The following is a 21,977-nucleotide window of genomic DNA, read 5'->3' on the forward strand; positions in this document are numbered from 1 at the left end:
TAGCCTGTTGACTGTACTGCAACCAATTTGCCCTTTGTATCATCCATCTGCGTGGTTGGCTGTCAGTCACTGTCCTAGTCAGCAGACAAATCCACACAGGGAAGTTATCACTATAATGTAAACCTGGAGCTACTTCCCACTGAACTGAGTCTGCAATAACTGGGGGGAAAAAAACAAAGGTCAATGGCTGAAAAAGACCCTGCAGCAGTGGAAAAGTGTGTCATCTGGCCCACATTCAGAAGGTAGATATTCTCAAAATGGACAAGTTGCTTGCTCATCTGACCCCTGGAGCAGGTGGTAGCTGAGCCCCACAGCACACTGAAGTCCCCCAAAAGGAGGAATGGGCATGGGAGTGCCAGGAAGAGTTCTGCCAGTGTGCCTGCATCCAGAGCATCATTAGGCAGAAGGTACAAAGAACACATTGTGATGGTAAAAGGTGCAAGAAATTTCACAGCAATTGCTTTCATGGCTGTGGTAAGAGGGACAGGAGAGGAATGGCATCTGTCATCAGTAAAAACAGCCACTCTACCTTTAGTCTTGTCTCCAGTAGTGTCATCCTTCCTGTATGGATGGTAATCCTACAATGCAGGTGTGTCAGTGACTTCAAGATGTGTTTCTCGTAAGCAGATGCAGAACGGTTTCTCCTGGACCAGGAGCTGTAATTCTTCCAAATGTGAGCAATATCAATTTAAATTCCACTGCAATACAGAATTCCCTGTCGAAGCCATTGTTTAGCGATGATTGTTCTTTTCTTTCTCCGTTGGAGGTGGTGATTTACTGGGGAGGTCAGGGGGAACATTGGCCAGTTCCCAGCTCTCTGGTTCCTCTGATTGGAAGTCCATACACCCAAAGCATAGTCCCCATCAGACAGGGAGAGAGCTTGCCGATCTGAAGGTTTAACAACCACTTTTTTGGACTTTGAACTACTTTTCAAAAGATGTTTTTCTTTACTGATGGGAGGAGGTGGATGCCTGGGTTGCGAGGATGGCTTGGTTGGCTTCTGATAGTGGGTAGTGGTATGTAGATTAGGTGGTAAGCCCATTGCCAACGGCTTGCAAACAACTTCAGTTTCAAGTGGAGCATTTCATCCACAGGTACACTGGCAAGTGCATGTGCTCGTACTTGAATCTGTGGTCTGATTTTGTGTGGAGGCATTGCACTTGGCAATTGACATCTTAAGGGCTGATGCAAAAGAAGTAGCAAAAACTGGAGGCTGCATAGCTTTGAAAGCTAGCTTCATCATAGGGTATGAGTCTCTCTATTTTCAACTCCTGAATTTTCCTTTCCTCGTATATCTCTCACTTTCTGCAAGGTGTGAGCAAAAATCTTAAGTACTAACATCAACATCTTGTGTAATGAAATGCTTTTCGATGGAGAAAGCAAGCCAAATGGTATGTATGTTTCATTAAAACCATTAACGTTATTTTATTTAAATAAAGCGAAACACATTTGGTGACAAGAATATGCATTTTGTTGGAGTCACAAGACAGATTTAAAATACCTCTGCTGCTTTCAGAAATAACCTCAGAAAAAGTAGGCCCCCTGAAACAAATATATAGGTGGGGAAGAGCTGTGTAAACCAACACTATAGGTGACCGCGAATAAAAAGTTGGTTCTACTATGTTCGTTATTGTCGGTTATTACTCACTGTGTTATGTCTATTATTCTACAGGTATCGTGTGATTTTTCTTTCAAGAAATACATGAGTGCATGGTGTACAAACTTCCAGCGCCGGCCACAATTTTCTTCTTCTTATCGTCCATACTTTCTAATATATAAACTACTTCCGAAGTGCTAAAATGCACAAAAATAAATGCAATGTCTATAAAATGCCACACCGCACAATGTACTTGTGGTAAGACAGTCGCAATTCCTGAAATCCATCACCTGTGGACTCTGGCCTGCCGAGGGGCACCACAGTCCTGGGTTCATGGATAAACCATGAAAATCCACCGCATTATGCCACACACAGACAAAACCAGCCTGCTGGCAGATCAGTGAGACTAGATCCGACAAGCAAGACCAAAACGTTAGTGGGAAACTATGGGCTTCAGATTGGCAGGCCCAATCGGTTCGAGATATCCACAGAAATGGAATGCAGTTTTGGCCCATCGTGGAAGTCCACTCGTGGCCAACTATTCACGTGACACAGACACCATGTTGCTGTGAGACTGTGGTGATCAACTACACAACAGATAACTTGCGTAAACACTCTGAGAATCAATACTAATGAAGATATGTAGCAGCTCACTGTAAAGATGATTGCTGGGCCACAGACAGGCACATAGAAAAGACAATCACACTCTCACAACTAAAGTTTTGGCCACAGCCTTTGTCAGAAAACGAGTGCGCACACACATTCACACAAAACTCAGACACAACTCATGCACACATGACCATTCTCTCCGGCTGCTGAGTCAACAAACTCTGAAAATTACATCCATGCAAACCACTCCTCATGCTGCCCTGCCTCTCATCGGCAGCTGCTAGGGTAGCAGTAAGTAGTGGTGGCAGCACTGACTGCAAGCTGAGGCGAGGGGTGGGAAGGGGGGAAGCTTTAAGAATGAGAGAGTCGGGAAGCGGCGCATGTACCCAGCTGCGCCCAACCAGCGACGAAGCATGACATGTCAGCAAACTAACAATTTCAGGCTACTGAGACAAAAACGAGATTTTTCCTTTTTTCTTTCAAATTTCCCTGATATTTCCATGGAATGTTGAAAATTCCCTGATTTCCAGAAGTTGTGGCAACCCTGGAACCTTAAGACAGTTATAGCCTGCAAGGATATGTTTAGGTAATTCCAGAGTACTAAACGTTTCAGTAAATGTTGCCGATTTTTCCAATTTGCCATTTACTTTCCTCATACAGTTCTCCACTTCCGTGATGCCCATATTTTTCCATTCTTCACGTAATACCGCAAGGTTCTCCTCCATCATATCGGAACAAGTAACCACATCCTTACTAAAGTTAAGGGTGTTACACAATTCAGCCTCAAATGGATAGTCACCTAAGGCCTTACATCACAGAAGCTTAGATATTTTTGTTGAATTAGCAGTTTAAACTAAAAGTGTTCCATAACGAAGTCGTTTGACACTTTTTAGTGACCCAGCAATACCTTCCAATGCCTTGGGAATACAGAATGGGGACACCTTCTCAAAAGTTCCTCCCATTTCCTCGATTACAATGAAAGTGTTATGGCACACTAATGTCCTGTTAGTAAGATTCTGAGACTTCTTTTTGGAAGACTGACCAACTGAGCTCTCAATCAGTGGATATAGGCACTACCTGACAGTATACCATCAGGAGCAGTAGTTTGATAAGACCATTCCATAGGGATCCCACAGGACAGTAGGGAAACAAGCATCAACCCAGAAAGAGCCCTGCATGCCTGAGCAAGCCTTATACAACTGGGGGGTGGAAGGTGCCCCAGAAGTTGCCCGCTAGAGACTGTTTAACCTCAACAGCCATTCACTTCATCAGCACGTAGCACACCTTGAGGTTGAGGGCTTTCTTATACAGTTCTGTACCTTCCTCACAGTCCAGGCGGTGAAGCCACGACCCTCATTCTCCAAAACATACAACATTCTACCGCTGCACTGCATGGTGGTCATGGAAGCATGCCAAGAGCTTACTGTGACAGAGGGGTGGTGGCGTTTACCAGTCCCCAGCTCACGAACCCCGGGATCGCCATTCCCGTTACTCAGCAAACAAATGCTGAGCCCCTGAGAGGTTCACACACTTTGGAGGAAAGGAACAACCTAATTCCTAATGGGCACCCTTACCACATTTGCCACAAGTGGCTCCTAGCTTATTTCCAAGAGTGTTTTTCCCAACGCACTGGCACATTGGGCTGGGGACATAAGGCGCAAGGTTAAGTGAAGAGCACCCAGCTTATTATGTTCTGGGAGTTTTGGGCTATCAAAAGTGAGATTGAACGAGTCAGATTTAATCAGATCATCTTTCACCCTTTTCATAATATTCTGCACATCTACAATGCCTTCTTGGGCCCATTCAGCTTTCAGGTCCTTTTTGGGGATGTTCACCAGGTCCCTGCATGTCACAACACGTTTACTGCAGTCTAACGTGGTGTGGAGCTCAGACTCCATGGCATATTCCCCAAGGGGGAATCTTGTTGGCAACTTGATGTTTCCACCAACAGTCTCCCATTTTGTAAATACATAACAGATTTTGAAGTACCTGTAGTCCCCTCTAAAACCTATCTGAATGTAAAAAGTGACACTTTTTCAAAATTTCTCTCTATCCTTTTAACCAATAAAAACACACACTGACCAGCAGCAAGCATTCTGTTACTAAAGACACTAGAAGTCTTAACTATCCCTGAGTCTACAGGACTGTCTACACGAGTCCTCTTATTTGATTTGGTGTTGGTACCTACCCATCTCTTATCACGAGCAGCTAGGGAAATAAAACTCCACCTACACAGAGCTCCGAGTGGCTAGGTAACCCTTACACAACTGAGGTGTGGCAGGTTCCCCAGAAGTTGCCCGCTAACAACCGTTCCACCTCAACAGCCATTCATCTCATCAGTGCACTGAGGGCTTTTCTTTACTGTCCTCATGATCCAGGCAGTCAAGCCAAGATACCCGTACAATGTGACACACTGTTACACTGCCATGCCATATAGTGCTCACTTAAGTATGTCCAGAGCTTACAATGACAGGGGACTGGCAGCACATACCAGTCACCAGCTCAGGTACCCCAAGGTCGCCAAGGCCATTTTCAGCAAATGAATGCTGAGGCCCTGAGGGCAGCTTTTTGAGAGCCCATCTGGGTGATTGGTTGGTTGGTTGGTTGGTTGGTTTGGAGGATTAAAGGGACCAGACTGCTACGGTCATTGGTCCCTTGTTCCAAAACTTAAAATCACCCACACAGAATAAAAATGACAATGGGAAAGACGACAGACGACACAGGACAAGAAAGACGTAGACAGAGACCAGACAAAAGGAATTAAAAACAAACAGAGTGTGACAATGGTTGGCCGACCATAGAAACAAAAAAGGAAAAGCCAACCACCGAGAAACACACTAAAAACTAAGACTAAAATCGTAGGCCAAAGGCCAGAATCAATAGCATAAGGAAAAACACTTAGATGGAATGACAAAAGCCCCCTGCCCGAATAAAACGCAAAACTAAGCCTGTCATAGCAGTGTCATCTGTTAGAAGGGCAGGGAGCGTATCAGGCAGCGCAAATGTCTGCCTGAGCACAGTTAAAAGGAGACAGGTCAACAAAATGTGGACCACCCTTAAAGCCGACCCGCAGCGACATAGAGGCGGGTCCTCATGGTGCAGTAAATGGCTGTGGGTCACGCGGGTATGACCAATGCTGAACTGACAAAGGACTACTGAGTCCCTTCGAGTGGCTCGCATGGATGACTGCCACACACCCGTTGACTCCTTGATAGGACGGAGTTTATTGGGCGTGGTCAGATCGCATCATTCAGCGGCCCAAAGCGCAAAAACTTTGCGGCGGATGACTGCTCGCAAATCAGGCTCCAGGAGGCCAATGTCGAGAGTCAGTTCACTGGTGGCCTGTTTGGCCAGGCGGTCAACATGTTCATTGCCAGGTATCCCAACATGGCCTGGAGTCCACACAAAGACCACAGAGCGGCTGCAACAGGCAAGAGCATGGAGGGACTCCTGGACAGCCATCACTAGACGAGAGTGAGGGAAACACTGGTCGATAGCTCGTAAACTGCTCAGAGAGTCACTACAGATAACGAAGGACTCACCTGAGCAGGAGCGGATATACTCTACGGCACGAAAGATGCCAACCAGCTCAGCAGTGAAAACGCTGCAGCCAGCCGACAAGGATCGTTGTTCGTGATGGTCCTCTAGAGTTAGAGCATAACCGACACAACCAGCAACCATCGAACCGTCAGTGTAAAACATGCCAGAGCCCTGATACGTGGCTAGGATGGAAAAAAGCGGCAGCAGAAGGCCTCCGAAGGGACTGAGTCCTTCAGGCCCTGTGCCAATTCAAGCAGAAGGCAAGGGCGGGACACACACCACAGGGATGTACGCAGAGGGGCCCGCAAAGGAGGTGGAAGAGAGAAAACACCAAGCCCAGAGAGAAGCTCTCTGACGCGGACCGCGATCATACAACCCAACAGGGGCCAACGTTCTGAGAGATGGACGACTGACTGCGGGAACAGGAGATGATAATTAGGATGCCCGGGCAAGCTACAAACATGTGCAGCATAAGCGGCCAGTAAATGTTGGCGTCGTAACCGCAGTGGAGGGACACCTGCCTCCGCAAGTATGCTGTCCACAGGGCTGGTCCGGAAAGCACCAGTGGAAAGTCGGATCCCACTGTGAAGAATTGGGTCCAGCACACGCAACGCAGATGGGGATTCTGAACCATAAGCCAGGCTCCCATAATCAAGACGGGACTGGATTAATGCCTGGTAGAGCCGTAAGAGGGTAGAGCGGTCGGCGCCCCAGCTGATGTGCCTCAAGCATCGCAGAGCATTAAGATGCCGCCAACACATCTGCTTAAGCTGCCGAATATGTGGGAGCCAAGTCAACCGGGCATCAAAAACCACACCCAAAAAGCGATGTGTCTCCACCACAGCAAGAAGTTCGCCGGCAAGATAAAGCTGCGGCTCAGGGTGAACTGTTCATTGCCGTCAAAAACGCAAAACGCAGGTCTTGGCAGCCAAAAACTGGAAGCCATGCGCGACAGCCCAAGACTGCGCCTTACGGATAGCACCCTGCAGCTGACGTTCAGCAGCTACAATGCCAATAGAGCTATAGTAGAGGCAGAAGTCGTCAGCATACAAGGACGCTGAGACAGACGTTCCCACTGCCGCAGCGAGCCCGTTAATTGCAATTAAAAACAGGCAGACACTTAAAACACATCCCTGTGGCACCCCGTTTTCCTGAACTCGGGAGGAACTATGGGAGGCCGTGACTTGCATGCGGAAGGTTTGATGCGACAGAAAATTGCGGAGGAAAATCGGCAGTGGACCCCGAAGACCCCAACCGTGAAGCGTAGAGAGGATGTGATGGCGCCATGTCGTATCGTACGCCTTCCACATGTCGAAAAAGACAGCGACGAGGTGCTGACAGCGGGCAAAGGCCGTACGGATGGCTGAATCCAGGCTCACCAGATTGTCGGCGCCAGAGCGGCCTTTACGGAACCCACCCTGAGACTCGAGTACCCAACTCAACCGCTGGCTTACCATGCGTTCGAGCAACTTGCAAAGAACGTTGATGAGGCTAATGTCCATCACCAATGGGTTCTTGCCAGGTTTCAAAACGGGGATAACAATACTTTCTCGCCATTGCGAGGGAAACTCCCCCTCGACCCAAATACGGTTGTAAAGGTCGAGGAGGCATCGCTGGCAGTCCACTGAGAGGTGTTTCAGCATCTGACAGTGGATGCGATCTGGCCCGGGAGCTGTATCAGGGCAAGCGGCTAGGGCACTGTGGAATTCCCACTCAGTTAATGAGACATTGTAGGATTCAGGATGGCGCGCGTGAAATGAAAGGCTCCGATGTTCCACCTAGGTGACCCCCAAGGTGAATGATGATAAGGAGGGGTCAGGATGACTGGAAAATGATTACTTTTGCACAATTGATCATGGACTCTCCAATGGATGGAGGGAGCAGGGTGCCAAATGGAAATATCAACTCTGTGAGTGAAGTTTTGATAGCTTTACTGAGGCCATTAGTTTTATTTCAACCCTACAAATAGTTGTGGGCACTGAAGTAACACAAAATGAGGAAAGGAGGGGGGGGGAGCGAGCTAAGAAATCAGTGCAGACAACACATTCTGAGGCAATTCCCTATCGAGAAGGAGACACATGTTACAGGTTTTAAAATACAGAGATGTCCTCACACAAACAGCCACAGCCTCCAAAGTCATACTGAGTAGCACATGTTTGCTGTAGAGTCCAGAATAACTCCACCCAATGCTCTGTCATAATCAGCTACATTATTAAAATAGCCCCAATAACAATGGAGGGTAGGGGTTTGCAATGCTGGGAAGCAACTTCATGGAGGTCAATGCAGAAATCAGGAGAAATGCATAAGCAACTTTGTATCTCAGCCAGGTGGTTGAAAAAAGCTGCACAAGTTCCACTGGAGGATCACACTATCGGTATCCTGTGGGGGCAAGAAGAGACCAATGGGCAGGTCATGCTCCAAGGTCACCTGCTGCCACCAGTTGCTGGGATGTGGCATTAACACACATTAGTTCAGGTTCTGTGGGGGATCTGGTGCCACAGGGGTCACCAGGGATTCTGCCTCAGGTACAGAGTTGGAATACATGGAGTCTGTTGGCAAGGGGACCACCTGAACCTCCATCTTCTGTGTCTTCTTTTTGTCCCTCTTCTGCTTGGATGACTTCAATGTTTCTGAGGGCTTGTCTATCCTAGTTTCAGAAACAAAGGAGGAATGTGAAGCCCTATGACCAGCTACTTGTGGCTCCTTCAACCACAGGCTGATATCCAGTTGAAGATTAGTAGAATACTGGAAGGGGAGCATCCTGAGGGACCTCTTTCTGGTAAGGTTGTCGCTTCTTCGGCTGGGGTTGGGGATTGATGTTCCTGGTGGTTGGAGTTTCAATGCTCTCGACGTGGGTGCAGGGCAACAGTAGGAGGGGGTCGGGGCCGGTCCCCAACCACCCGTGGAGCAGGTGTAATCAAATGGCCCAAAGGGCTAACATAGAAGGCACAACAACTGAGGGCATTGTGACAGGAGAGGCTGATGTTACAATGCCATAGCAAATGTCATCGTCATGCATACAGGGTGCAAACAAACATATTTCTTCTTGGCCTCCTGATATGAGTCAGTCAATAGTCCTTTATTAGCAGAATTTCTTTTCTCTTGGAAGACTGTGCAGTCTAGTGAACAGGGGGAATGGTGCTCCCCACACTTTACATAGATGGGAGGAGGTGCCCAAGGAGCAGTTGCGTGTAACTGACATTCCCAATTCCTACAGACAGGGCTGGCATTACAAATTGAACACATACCCGAATCTCATGAACATCAAGCACTTCATGAGAGGGGTAACACAGGGTTGGTTAGCTGGTTGGTTGGAGGGGAGGTACGGGACCAAAGAACAAGGTCATCAGTACCGCAATCTAAGAGTGGTGCATCCAGAAGTAGAGAGATCCATTGAGAATGTGTTCTGACCTAGACAGTATATTCAGAAAAGTAAAAGCAAGAAGGCTAAAAATGTAATGGATATCTTTTGTATCACAATAATAAAAGCAAGATGAAGGAGATACGGAAGTCAGTAGGTGGCCATCCCCAGGAAGACAGCAAACGTCCCACCTACTTCTGTCCAAACCAATCCAGTACAGTCAAAAGCACCCACTATTCAACAGCATGCGATACCTAGAATAAAAATTGGGTGCAGAAGAAAGAAGGTAAACTGAATCCAAAAGCGTATAAACAGAATAAGAGAGGAATGAAAGAATAGCCTGGTCAAGGTGGTAGGGTCCTGCTCCGGAAGTAGATTAAAACCACATAATTGAGAATAAAAACCACTTTCATGGTTAACTACAAAAATGAAAACTACAGCTTAAGTGGAAGAAGTGGAAGGAAGAGCACTATGCTTGACTACACGGAGTTTGTTAGATGGGGCAGTAGCCAAACAGGTCTCTCCCCATTTCTGAGTGAGCAGAGATTTCACATGCACCTGCTGATCTGCATCTGGGACCAGCTAAATGAACAGGAAGTGAGTGAGTGCTCCTCTAGCCATTTGGTTGGCGAGTTCATTTCTCGGGACACCCAAATGACTTGGGACTCAGAACGACAACTGAGTACGAAGCACTATAAATGTCAGTGAGAAGGTCATAATAAGTGGTGGAGACCAAAGGGTGGCAAGAATAGCATTAGTCAATAGTCTGGAGATTGCTCATTGAGTCAGCACATATTAAAACATGATCAAGGGAGGCCTGTTTAAGAAAATGGAAGGTTCTGCTAAAGGCTGTCAGCTCTACTCTAAACACACTACATGCTCTCAGCAGAAAATGGTGTTCCATACTGGCAGGAGATGTAAATGCATATCCCATCTGATCCACAGTTTTAGAGCCATTGGTGTGAAAGATGGTAACACCCTGGAGCTCTTTAAGAACCGGATGTACGAGATGCCAAACTGTCATGTGGGCAACCTAGAATTTAGGACCTTCGAAGAGACTGGTCCTAATCCATGATGGTCTAGGCACCATCCATGAGGGAGTGTGTGAGAGAACACAATCAAGGGAGAGGATATAGGTGCATTCCCACTGGTAATCCCGCCGGAGGGTGGAAATCGGGACAATGACATCCCTGGTGTGTAAAGAGAATGGGATATGTGGGATGATTAGGAAACTGTTCAATGGCGATTGCATAGGAGAACAAGAGATAATACCATCAAATCTGAAGGTATAGATCACCACTTCCTCTAGGAAACTGTCTACAAGGCTAGTCTGAAAGGCACCATTCTACAGACACACGCCATGATGGTGCACTGGATCTAACACCTTTAAAGCTGAAGGACCCACCAAACCATAAACCCGGCAACCATAGTCCAGTTGAGATGAAACCAGGGCCCAGTAAATATGGATAAGAGTGACACGATCCACAGCCGAAGAAGTGTGGGCAACGATGCAGAGACTGTTAATGCTACCACCTGAAGATAGTCTTGAGGTGATGAATATGGGGAGCCAGGTCAGCTTTATATCAAAAGGGAGTCCCAAAAAATGGGACTGTGCTACAATGTCCAGGTGCTGGGAGTCTAAGTAGAGTTCCAGGACAGGATAGTTCATGGTACAATGGCAGAAACACATTACTCATATTTTTGTGGGAGAGAAGTCGAAACCATGGGAAAGAGCCCATGCAGAGTCCGCCAGATAGCACCTTGGAGCTTGCGTTCAGCAGAGGCTACTGAGAGGGAGCTGTACCTAATCCAACAGTCGTCGACATACAATGCAGTAGTGACCAGCAGCCCAACAGAGGTAACTAGCTGAGTGATGTTAATGAGGAAGAGAGTGACACTCAACACAGACCCCTGTGGGAAGCTGTTCTCTTGGCCCATGGGAAGCTGGGTGATATGTCAAATCTATCCTGGAACAACTGGTGGGACAAAAACTGCCAAATAAAAATCAGCAGTGGGCCTCAAAAGCCCCAGTAAAGGAGGGTGGGTAAAATGTTATGATGCCAAGCACTGTCATACATTTTATGCAGGTCACAAAAGACTGCAACAAGGTGCTGGCAGTTAGAAAAAGCCTGTCAAACTGCTGTTTCCAGCCTAAGCAGATGTTCGGCTGTGAATCATCCCTCCCTCCGACCATACTGATAGGGGATAAAAGGCTCCCAAGTTTTGCGAGCCCAGTATAAACTACTGGTAACCTTCCTTTTAAGCAGCTTACAATCTTTGCCTGGCTTAGAACTGGGACCACTATGCTATCTCACCTTTGCAAGGGGGAGGGCACATAGGAACCAAAGATGGTTGAAGACCCTGTGGAGATGTTGCCTCTGACGAATCTTCAGGTGTTGGATCATCTGACTGTGAATTGAATGAATAAGGGCCTGGGCTGATTTGTGGTATGAGTTAAGAACCTCAAGTAGTTCCCGGTCAGGGAAGGGTTCATTGTACAGTTCAGATTGGTGGGAAGTGAAACATAAGCGGAGATCTTCAACTTCTTGTTTCTGCAGTAAAAAGGTAAGCGGATAGGAAGAGAACTCCAATGTTGTCACAAAGTGTTCTGCAAGAACCAATAAATCGGTGCAAAGATCACCCTGTAGGACAAGACCTGGAACAGATGTTGAACTTTGGCAGCTGATAAGAGCACAGAGCTTGACCTTCGCCTGAGACGAAGAGGCATAAATCCCCATTGAGGAGACACAGGGCTCCCAGCATTCCTTCTTACTGCATTTGATTAAATAGCAAGCCTTAGCACGAACTCACTCAGAAGCGATAAAGTTGGTCTGTGAATGTCATCGTTTGAATCATTGCAGGGCTTGTCGGTGATCGCGAATAGCTACTGCAATGTCTTTTTGTCCACCATGGCATTGACTCTGTGTGTGTGTGTGTGTGTGTGTGTGTGTGGGGGGGGGGGGGGGGGGCAAGAGCCTGTAGGAAAGGGGAACAGCAGTTCCAACGGCATGGATGATTAGTGTCTAAGACGCACTGCACAAGCTCATCAACATAATTCGACTGATAGGCAGTGAATGGTGAAGTGCCCAATAGGATATTTGGCCTGTCTGATGGTAACAAGGTAATGACAGGATCACTGTAAACTGGTCACTGTCTCAAAGGTCTTAGTGTAGTGACCAGTGTAGCAAAGCCACAAGATTAGAGGGGAGAGATCTTTAGATTGAAGCTGAAAAGCTGTCATAAGCAGCACTGAAGTGGGTAGGAGAACCATCATTGAAGAGGCACAGATCATGGTCTGCGAGAAGCTGGTCAATTAGAAGTCCTCTACCAGACAAAGACATTGAGATAGGAAGGGGTAACCATTCGCCAATGAAATCTGTACAAACCAAAATACAGATCTCTCTAGATGCTCTCATGGAGCCAGCGCACTTCCAATAGAGCACACAATAAACGCAGAAAGCATTTCTTGGAGAGCAATGAAAACTGCAGAATAAGAGAAAATAAGATGTACATTTACTCCTAGAGCGATAACCCGCAAGCTACGGCACAGCATGTGGTGGTGGGTACCCTGTATCACTACTAGTCATTTCCTCTCCCGTTCCACTCGCAAATAAAGTGAGGGAAAAGTGACTGTCTATACGCTTCTGTAGGAGCCCTATTTCTTGTATTTTATCTTTGTTATTCTTATGTGCAATGTATGTTAGCAACAGCAGAATCATTCAACAGTAAGTGTCAAATGACAGTTCTCTACATTTTCTCAATAGTGTTTCTCAAAATATTGTCCCCTTCCCTCCAGGAATTCCCATTTGAGTTCCCAAAGCATCTCCATAACACTTACACGTTGTTCGAAACTACCAGTAACAAATCTAGCAGCTGGCCTCTGAATTGCTTCAGTGTCTTCCTTCAATACAACCTTGTACAGATCCCAAACACATAATCAGTGCTCAAGAATAGGTTGCAACAGCCTCATGCATGCCATCTCCTTTGCACAAGAACTAAATTTTCCTAAAATTCTCGCAATAAACCAAAGTCAACCATTTGCTTTCCTTATCACAGTCCTCACATGCTCGTTCCACTTCATATCACTTTGCAATTTACGGCCAGATATTTAAACACTGTGACTAACTCAGGCAGGACACTGTAATGCTATATCTTACAGGTTTGTTTTCCCTGCTGATCTGTATTAACTTACAGTTTTCCACATTTAGAGCTAGCTGCTATTCATCCCAGGAACTAGAAACTTCGTCTAAGTTGTCTCGTATATTCCTACAGTCACTCAACTTCGACACCTTACCGTACGCCACAGCATCATCAGAATGCTGTCCACCCTGTCCGCCAAATCGTTTATATATACAGAGAACAACAATGGTCCTATCACACTTCTCTTGGGCTCTCCTGGCAATACCGTTGTCTCTAATGAACACTCACCATGGAGGACAATATATTGGGTTCTCCTACTCAAGAAGTCTGCAAGCCATTCACCTATCTGTGAACTTATTGCATATGCTCGTAACTTCATTATAAGTCTGCAATGGAGCACCGTGTCAAATGCTTTCTGGAAGTCTTGAAATATGGAATCTGTCTGTTGCAATTCATGTATAGTTAGTAGTTTATCATGTCAGTTTTACCTTCCATAACACCCTGCAGTGGGGTACCGTGTCAAATGCTTTCCGGAAATCTAGAAATGTGGAATCTGTCTGTTACCCCTCATCCATAGTTCACAGTTTATCATGTGAGAAAAGGGCAAGCTGAATTTTGCGCAAGTGATTTTTTCTAAAACCATGCTGATCTGTGGACACAAGTGCCTCAGTCACAAGAAAGTTTATTATATTCAAACTGAGTATATGTTCAAGGATTCTGCAACGAACTGAAGTTAGGGATATTGGTCTGTAATTTTGCGAGTCCATTTTTTTACCATTCTTATATAATGGAGTCATCTGTGCTTCTTTCCAATAACTTGGGACTTTGTGCTGTGCGAGATGTTCAAGATAAATGTGCCATAAAGTACTCTTTATAAAACCAGATTGGGATTCCATCTGGAATTTGCTTTCAAATCTTTTAATTGTTTCTCTACACCAGGGATGCTTATTATTATGTCATATATATAGGGGAGTCAGTCTGATGGTAAAATGACGGTATGTGGGCACAATTCTCCTGTGTCAATGATTTATTGAATGTGAGATTTAAAACTTCAGCTTCTGTTTTGCTATCTTCAACTGCCAACTGCCACACCACATTCATCAAGGGACAGAGTGGAAGCCTTAGAGCTGCTTAGCGATTTTACATGGGACCAGGTACTTAATTTCTCTTTTATTTTTATATTTGTATCTGTATTACATTGATCATTATTTTTATTCAGTTAATAGATTTAAATGTAATGTTTTATTTCTATTCCTTTGTCACTTTTTAATCATATCATATTATCTTCATTTGCTATTTTTTCTTTCTTCCACTGTTTTTCCTCTTTAAATCTTTGTTTGAGTGTTCAATTAATTTTATGTATTATTTTGATTTAATTTCTTTTGTTTTATAAACCCGTTTAGTCATTCACATTACTATATTCATTATTTGTGTTCCCCATTTTGCTTCACTTGCATTTGACTTATAATCCTTTCTGTAATATAAATCTTAAACTGAATTATTCTGTCCACAGTGCAAGTTTATATGCCAACTAGCTATGCAGATGACGAAGAAATTGATGAAATGTATGAGGAGATAAAAGAAATTATTCAGGTAGTGAAGGGAGACGAAAATTTAAGTCATGGGTGACTGGAATTCGAGAGTAGGAAAAGGGAGAGAAGAAAATATAGTAGGTGAATATGGATTGGGGCCAATAAATGAAAGAGGAAGCCACCTGGTAGAATTTTGCGCAGAGCATAACTTAATCATAGCTAACACTCGGTTCAAGAATCATGAAAGAAGGTTGTATACATGGAAGAACCCTGGAGATACTAAACGGCATCAAAGGTATCAGATAGATCATATAATGGTAAGACAGAGATTTAGGAACCAGGTTTTAAATTGTAAGACATTTCCAGGGGCAGATATGGACTCTGACCACAATCTATTGGTTATGAACTATAGATTAAAACTGAAGAAACTGCAAAAAGATGAGAATTTACGGAGGTGGGACCTCGATAAACTGAAACAACCAGAGGTTGTACAGAGAGAGCATAAGGGAACAATTATCAGGAATGGGGAAAAGAAATACAGTAGAAGAAGAATGGGTAGCTTTGAGGGATGAAATAGTGAAGGCAGCAGAGGATCAAATAAGTAAAAAGATGAGGGCTAGTAGAAACCCGTGGGTAACAGAAGAAATATTGAATTTAATTGATGAAAGGAGAAAATATAAAAATGCAGTAAATGAAGCAGGCAAAAAGGAATACAAAAGTCTCAAAAATGAGATCGACAGGAAGTGCAAAATGGCTAATCAGTGACGGCTAGAGGACATACGTAAGGATGTAGAGGCTTATCTCACTAGGGGTAAGATAGATACTGCCTACAGGAAAATAAGAGAGACCTTTGGAGAAAGGAGAAACACTTGCATGAATATCAAGAGCTCAGGTGGAAACCCAGTTCTAAGCAAAGAAGGGAAAGCAGAAAGGTGGAAGGAGTATATAGAGGGTCTATACAAGGGCAATGTACTTGAGGACAATATTATGGAAATGGAAGAGGATGTAGATGAAGATGAAATGGGATATATGATATTGCGTGAAGAGTTTGACACAGCACTGAAAGACCTGTGTCGAAACAAGGCCCCTGGAGTAGACAACATTCCATTAGAACTACTGACAGCCTTGGGAGAGCCAGTCCTTACAAAACTCTACCATCTGGTGAGCAAGATGTATGAGACAGGCAAAATACCCTCGGACTTCAAGAAGAATATAATAATTCCAATCCCAAAGAAAGTAGGTGTTGACAGATGTGAAGATAACCGAACTATCAGTTTAATAAGTCACAGCTGCAAAATACTAACGTGAATTCATTACAGACGAATGGAAAAACTGATAAGAGGCCAACCTCGGGGAAGATCAGTTTGGATTCCGTAGAAATGTTGGAACACGTGAGGCAATACTGACCCTACGACTTATCTTAGACGAAAGATTAAGGAAAGGCAAACCTACATTTCTAGCATTTGTAGACTTAGAGAAAGCTTTTGACAATGTTGATTGGAATACTCTCCTTCAAATTCTGAAGGTGGCAGGGGTGAAATACAGGGAGTGAAACGCTATTTACAATTTGTACAGAAAGCAGATGGCAGTTATGAGAGTCGTGGGGTATGAAAGGGAAGCAATGGTTGGGAAGGGAGTGAGACAGGGTTTGTAGCCTCACCCCGATGTTATTAAATCTGTATATTGAGCAAGCAATAAAGGAAACAAAAGAAAAGTTTGGAGTAGGTATTAAAATCCGTGGAGAAGAAATAAAAACTTTGCGGTTCGCCGATGACATTGTAATTCTGTCAGAAACAGCAAAGGACTTGGAAGAGCAGTTGAACGGAATGGACAGTGTCTTGAAAGGAGGATATAAGATGAACATCAACAAAAGTAAAACAAGGATAATGGAATGTAGTCTAATTAAGTCAGGTAATGCTGAGGGAATTAGATTATGAAATGGGAAACTTAAAGTAGTAAAGGAGTTTTGCTATTTGGGGAGCAAAATAACTGATGATGGTCGAAGTAGAGAAGATACAAAATGTAGACTGGCAATGGCAAGGAAAGCGTTTCTGAAGAAGAAAAATTTGTTAACATCGAGTATAGATTTAAATGTCAGGAAGTCGTTTCTGAAAGTATTTGTATGGAGTGTAGCCATGTATGAAAGTGAAACGTGGACGATAAATAGTTTAGACAAGAAGAGAATAGAAGCTTTGAAAATGTGGTGCTACAGAAGAATGCTGAAGATTAGATGGGTAAATCATGTAACTAATGAGGAGGTATTGAATAGAATTGGGGAGAAGAGTAGCTTGTGGCACAACTTGACTAGAAGAAGGGATCGGTTGGTAGGACATGTTCTGAGACATCGAGGGATCACTAATTTAGTATTGGAGGGCAGTGTGGAGCGTAAAAATCATAGAGGGAGACCAAGAGATGAATACACTCAGCAGATTCAGAAGGATGTAGGCTGCAGTAGGTACTGGGAGATGAAGAAGCTTGCACAGGATAGAGTAGCATGGAGAGCTGCACTAAACCAGTCTCAGGACTGACAACCACAACAACAACATAGTGCAATACAAATTTAGGCTATGTTTTAAATGTCAGTTTCACAATTACCATTAAAAAAAGTGCACCTTGTAATGAAAAACACATTTTTGACACCATTACACAGTCAATATAAATATATTATTTCATCTTTTGTTTTTACCAATTAACTTAGCATTTTGAAATATTTAAATATGATAACAGATAACTGTACTTAAATTCACAGTCACAAGAATTTGAAGTAGAAAAAGAGTGGTATAAAGGAAAAAAAATGAGAACAAACGAAAAATTCATATGATGATTAAAATGCTGTGACAGAGCAACAGAAGCAAAAAATTACATTTAAATCAATTAACTGAATAAGACTAATTATCAGTCATTTCAATAAGGATTTAAAGCACCTGACGAGATTCGAACCCACTGCCTTCAGCAGAAAGCCGTACCCTATCCAGTACACCATGCTATCAGTCTACAAAATTCTCTTTTAGTGCTACTGTAAAATTCCCTTTTTTTCATCAAATACTTGCAAATGAGGGACTACTAGGGTGAATGGCTGCAAGATGTGATACCTGGGATCTTAACCTCCATCACCACATAGATGGTTTCAAAGAGCCAACCACCCTGCTGGTGACCTCTCCTTGTAAGTCTTGCAAAGAATTGGTACGTATCAAGATAGTAAGAGAACGGGACAGGGAAAATTTTTTAAGTCCCTACATCTTGTCATTGCTCACACACGCGGAAGTATCAACGCGATGGTGGAATATTATGTTTCAGGCCTTTCTTTGATTGCTTGAATGGTCTCCATCATCTTGATTTTGTGTGTTCTAAATGCACTGACAGTTTGTGATGCCTTGTTAGGCAACATTAAATGTATTTTATCCATAACGGATGCAGTTGAACTCTGTGAATGTTCCTTTATTGGGTGTAGAATAATAACCACTACCAGTTACAATAGAAGGTGATTTTATGTAACACATGACTGGTTTTGGGCTTGTGTCCATCTTCAGGTGGTTTACATTCACAGGTGCATATACAGTGTTGAAGATCACCATTTAAATCAAATTTAACAAAAACTGCCTTTTGTGTAAAGTAATCCTAATTACATTAAAATTAATATAAGGAGCCACACTCAGTCAGCCAAAACAACAAAGTTATCAGTCAGCCAAAACAACAAAGTAAAAGTGAAATTATCTGGTAAAACAATGAGATCAAATCATTATGTAAAGATATACTTAACATGTAAATGGTCAAACTACAATAGGCACTAAGCAAATAGTTGACTCCTATGCAATTCATGAACATTTCAGATAAATTCAGAGACCAAGTCAACAAAGGACAATTACTTGTGCCAACTAGACATGTTGTTGTTGTTGTTGTTGTTGTTGTTGTTGTGGTCTTCAGTCCTGAGACTGGTTTGATGCAGCTCTCCATGCTACTCTATCCTGTGCAAGCTCCTTTATCTCCCAGTACCTACTGCAACCTACATCCTTCTGAATCTGCTTAGTGTATTCATCTCTTGGTCTCCCTCTACGATTTTTACCCTCCACGCTGCCCTCCAATGCTAAATTTGTGATCCCTTGATGCCTCAAAACATGTCCTACCAACCGATCCCTTCTTCTAGTCAAGTTGTGCCACGAACTTCTCTTCTCCCCAATCCTATTCAATACCTCCTCATTAGTTACGTGATCTACCCACCTTATCTTCAGCATTCTTCTGTAGCACCACATTTCGAAAGCTTCTATTCTCTTCTTGTCCAAACTGGTTATCGTCCATGTTTCACTTCCATACATGGCTACACTCCATACAAATACTTTCAGAAACGACTTCCTGACACTTAAATCTATACTCGATGTTAACAAATTTCTCTTCTTCAGAAACGATTTCCTTGCCATTGCCAGTCTACATTTTATATCCTCTCTACTTCGACCATCATCAGTTATTTTACTCCCTAAATAGCAAAACTCCTCTACTACTTTAAGTGTCTCATTTCCTAATCTAATCCCCTCAGTATCACCCGATTTAATTTGACTACATTCCATTATCCCCGTTTTGCTTTTGTTGATGTTCGTCTTATATCCTCCTTTCAAGACACTGTCCATTCCGTTCAACTGCTCTTCCAAGTCCTTTGCTGTCTGTGACAGAATTACAATGTCATCGGCGAACCTCAAAGTGTTTACTTCTTCTCCATGAATTTTAATACCTACTCCGAATTTTTCTTTTGTTTCCTTTACTGCTTGCTCAATATACAGATTGAATAACATGGGGGAGAGGCTACAACCCTGTCTCACTCCTTTCCCAACCACTGCTTCCCTTTCATGCCCCTCGACTCTTATAACTGCCATCTGGTTTCTGTACAAATTGTAAATAGCCTTTCGCTCCCTGTATTTTACCCTTGCCACCTTCAGAATTTGAAAGAGAGTATTCCAGTTAACGTTGTCAAAAGTTTTCTCTAAGTCTACAAATGCTAGAAACGTAGGTTTGCCTTTTCTTAATCTTTCTTCTAAGATAAGTCGTAAGGTTAGTATTGCCTCACATGTTCCAACATTTCTACGGAATCCAAACTGATCTTCCCCGAGGTCCGCTTCTACCAGTTTTTCCATTCGTCTGTAAAGAATTCGCGTTAGTACTTTGCAGCTGTGACTTATTAAACTGATAGTTCCGTAATTTTCACATCTGTCAACACCTGCTTTCTTTGGGATTGGAATTATTATATTCTTCTTGAAGTCTGAGGGTATTTCGCCTCTCTCATACATCTTGCTCACCAGATGGTAGAGTTTTGTCATGACTGGCTCTCCCAAGGCCATCAGTAGTTCTAATGGAATGTTGTCTACTCCCGGGGCCTTGTTTCAACTCAGGTCTTTCAGTGCTCTGTCAAACTCTTCATGCAGTATGTTATCTCCCATTTCTTCTTCATCTACATCCTCTTCCATTTCCATAATATTGTCCTCAAGTACATCGCCCTTGTATAAACCCTCTATATACTCCTTCCACCTTTCTGCCTTCCCTTCTTTGCTTAGAACTGGTTTGCCATCTGAGCTCTTGATATTCATACAAGTGGTTCTCTTCTCTCCAAAGGTCTCTTTAATTTTCCTGTAGGCAGTATCTATCTTACCCCTAGTGAGATAAGCCTCTACATCCTTACATTTGTCCTCTAGCCATCCCTGCTTAGCCATTTTGCACTTCCTGTCGATCTCATTTTTGAGACTTTGTATTCCTTTTTGCCTGCTTCATTTACTGCATTTTTATATTTTCTCCTTTCGTCAATTAAATCCAATATTTATTCTGTTACCAAAGGATTTCTGCTAGCCCTCGTCATTTTACCTATTTGATCCTCTGCTGCGTCACTATTTCATCCCTCAAAGCTACCCATTCTTCTTCTACTGTATTTCTTTCCCCCATTCCTGTCAATTGTTCCCTTATGCTCTCCCTGAAACTCTCTACAACCTCTGGTTCTTTCAGTTTATCCAGGTCCCATCTCCTTAAATTCCCGCCTTTTTGCAGTTTCTTCAGTTTCAATCTGCAGTTCATAACCAATAGATTGTGGTCAGAATCCACATCTGCCCCTGGAAATGTCTTACAATTTAAAACCTGGTTCCTAAATCTCTGTCTTACCATTATGTAATCTATCTGATACCTTTCAGTATCTCCAGGATTCTTCCAGGTATACAACCTTCTTTCATGATTCTTGAACCAAGTGTTAGCTATGATTAAGTTATGCTCTGTGCAAAATTCTACAAGGCGGCTTCCTCTTTCATTTCTTCCCCCCAATCCATATTCACCTACTATGTTTCCTTCTCTCCCTTTTCCTACTGACGAATTCCAGTCACCCATAACTAGACATAATCATAAATTAATTGCTCTTAATTCTAACAAAACACAACAACTAGAATCTCCTCACACAAGAGAACAAATGTTTATGACGGGGTGATAAAATCCACCACTACCATATTTGACGAAGATTAAAGTAAGTTAGGTTACTTAAAAAAGGCTTAGAACATAATATTCCACCTTTGCTCAATAATAACAATATCATGGATTTAATGCTTTGCTCTAAAATTGCATGTGACTCAAATAAAATGAACAGTATCGAACAGATATTAGTATTGGGCTTAAAGTTAAGAATACCATGCACAAAAAACAACAACATTGAAAAACACACAATTATGCAAATACTCAGTATTATTAATAGAAAACTGTATGAAAACAAAGCTCTGGTAGTGAAATCTGACAACGCAACTCAGCCAGTGTTATGTGTGAATCAACAAAACCTGGCAATTTTTTCATAAGAACAACATAGGCCTACATAAAATACAGTGACCCCCACACCCAAATTTTTAACCCTGTTAAGGAAACTACTGAAATCTTCTAATTTCCTATTATCTTACTTTGATGTCTAAAATACCTTATCATGAACCCATCAGCACCAAAGCCATGTTCACAACCAAACATTCATAAACCTGGTTCTCCTACACATCCTACAGTTAACTGCAGAAATAGTCCACCATAATCAATCACAGGAAGCTAAATGACATTCTCAGCAATATTTATACTTATGAAAAGAATTTCTCAATTAAAAATAGCTATGATCTGATAGAAGATATAAAAATATACAATTACTAGAGGGTGCTAAATTTGCCTCAATCGACATAGGAAACCTTTACATGAACATACCTAT

General features: G+C 43.2%; 1 protein-coding gene across 3 annotated transcripts in view; it reads right to left on the bottom strand.

Moving 5' to 3' along the window:
• LOC126470254 (AP-3 complex subunit sigma-1) overlaps positions 1-21,977 on the bottom strand; it is a 121,200-nt gene that overhangs the window by 88,378 nt on the left and 10,845 nt on the right. The gene's annotated exons all lie outside the window — the stretch shown is intronic.

Source organism: Schistocerca serialis, chromosome 3, assembly GCF_023864345.2.
Source record: "Schistocerca serialis cubense isolate TAMUIC-IGC-003099 chromosome 3, iqSchSeri2.2, whole genome shotgun sequence".
NCBI lineage: Eukaryota > Metazoa > Arthropoda > Insecta > Orthoptera > Acrididae > Schistocerca > Schistocerca serialis.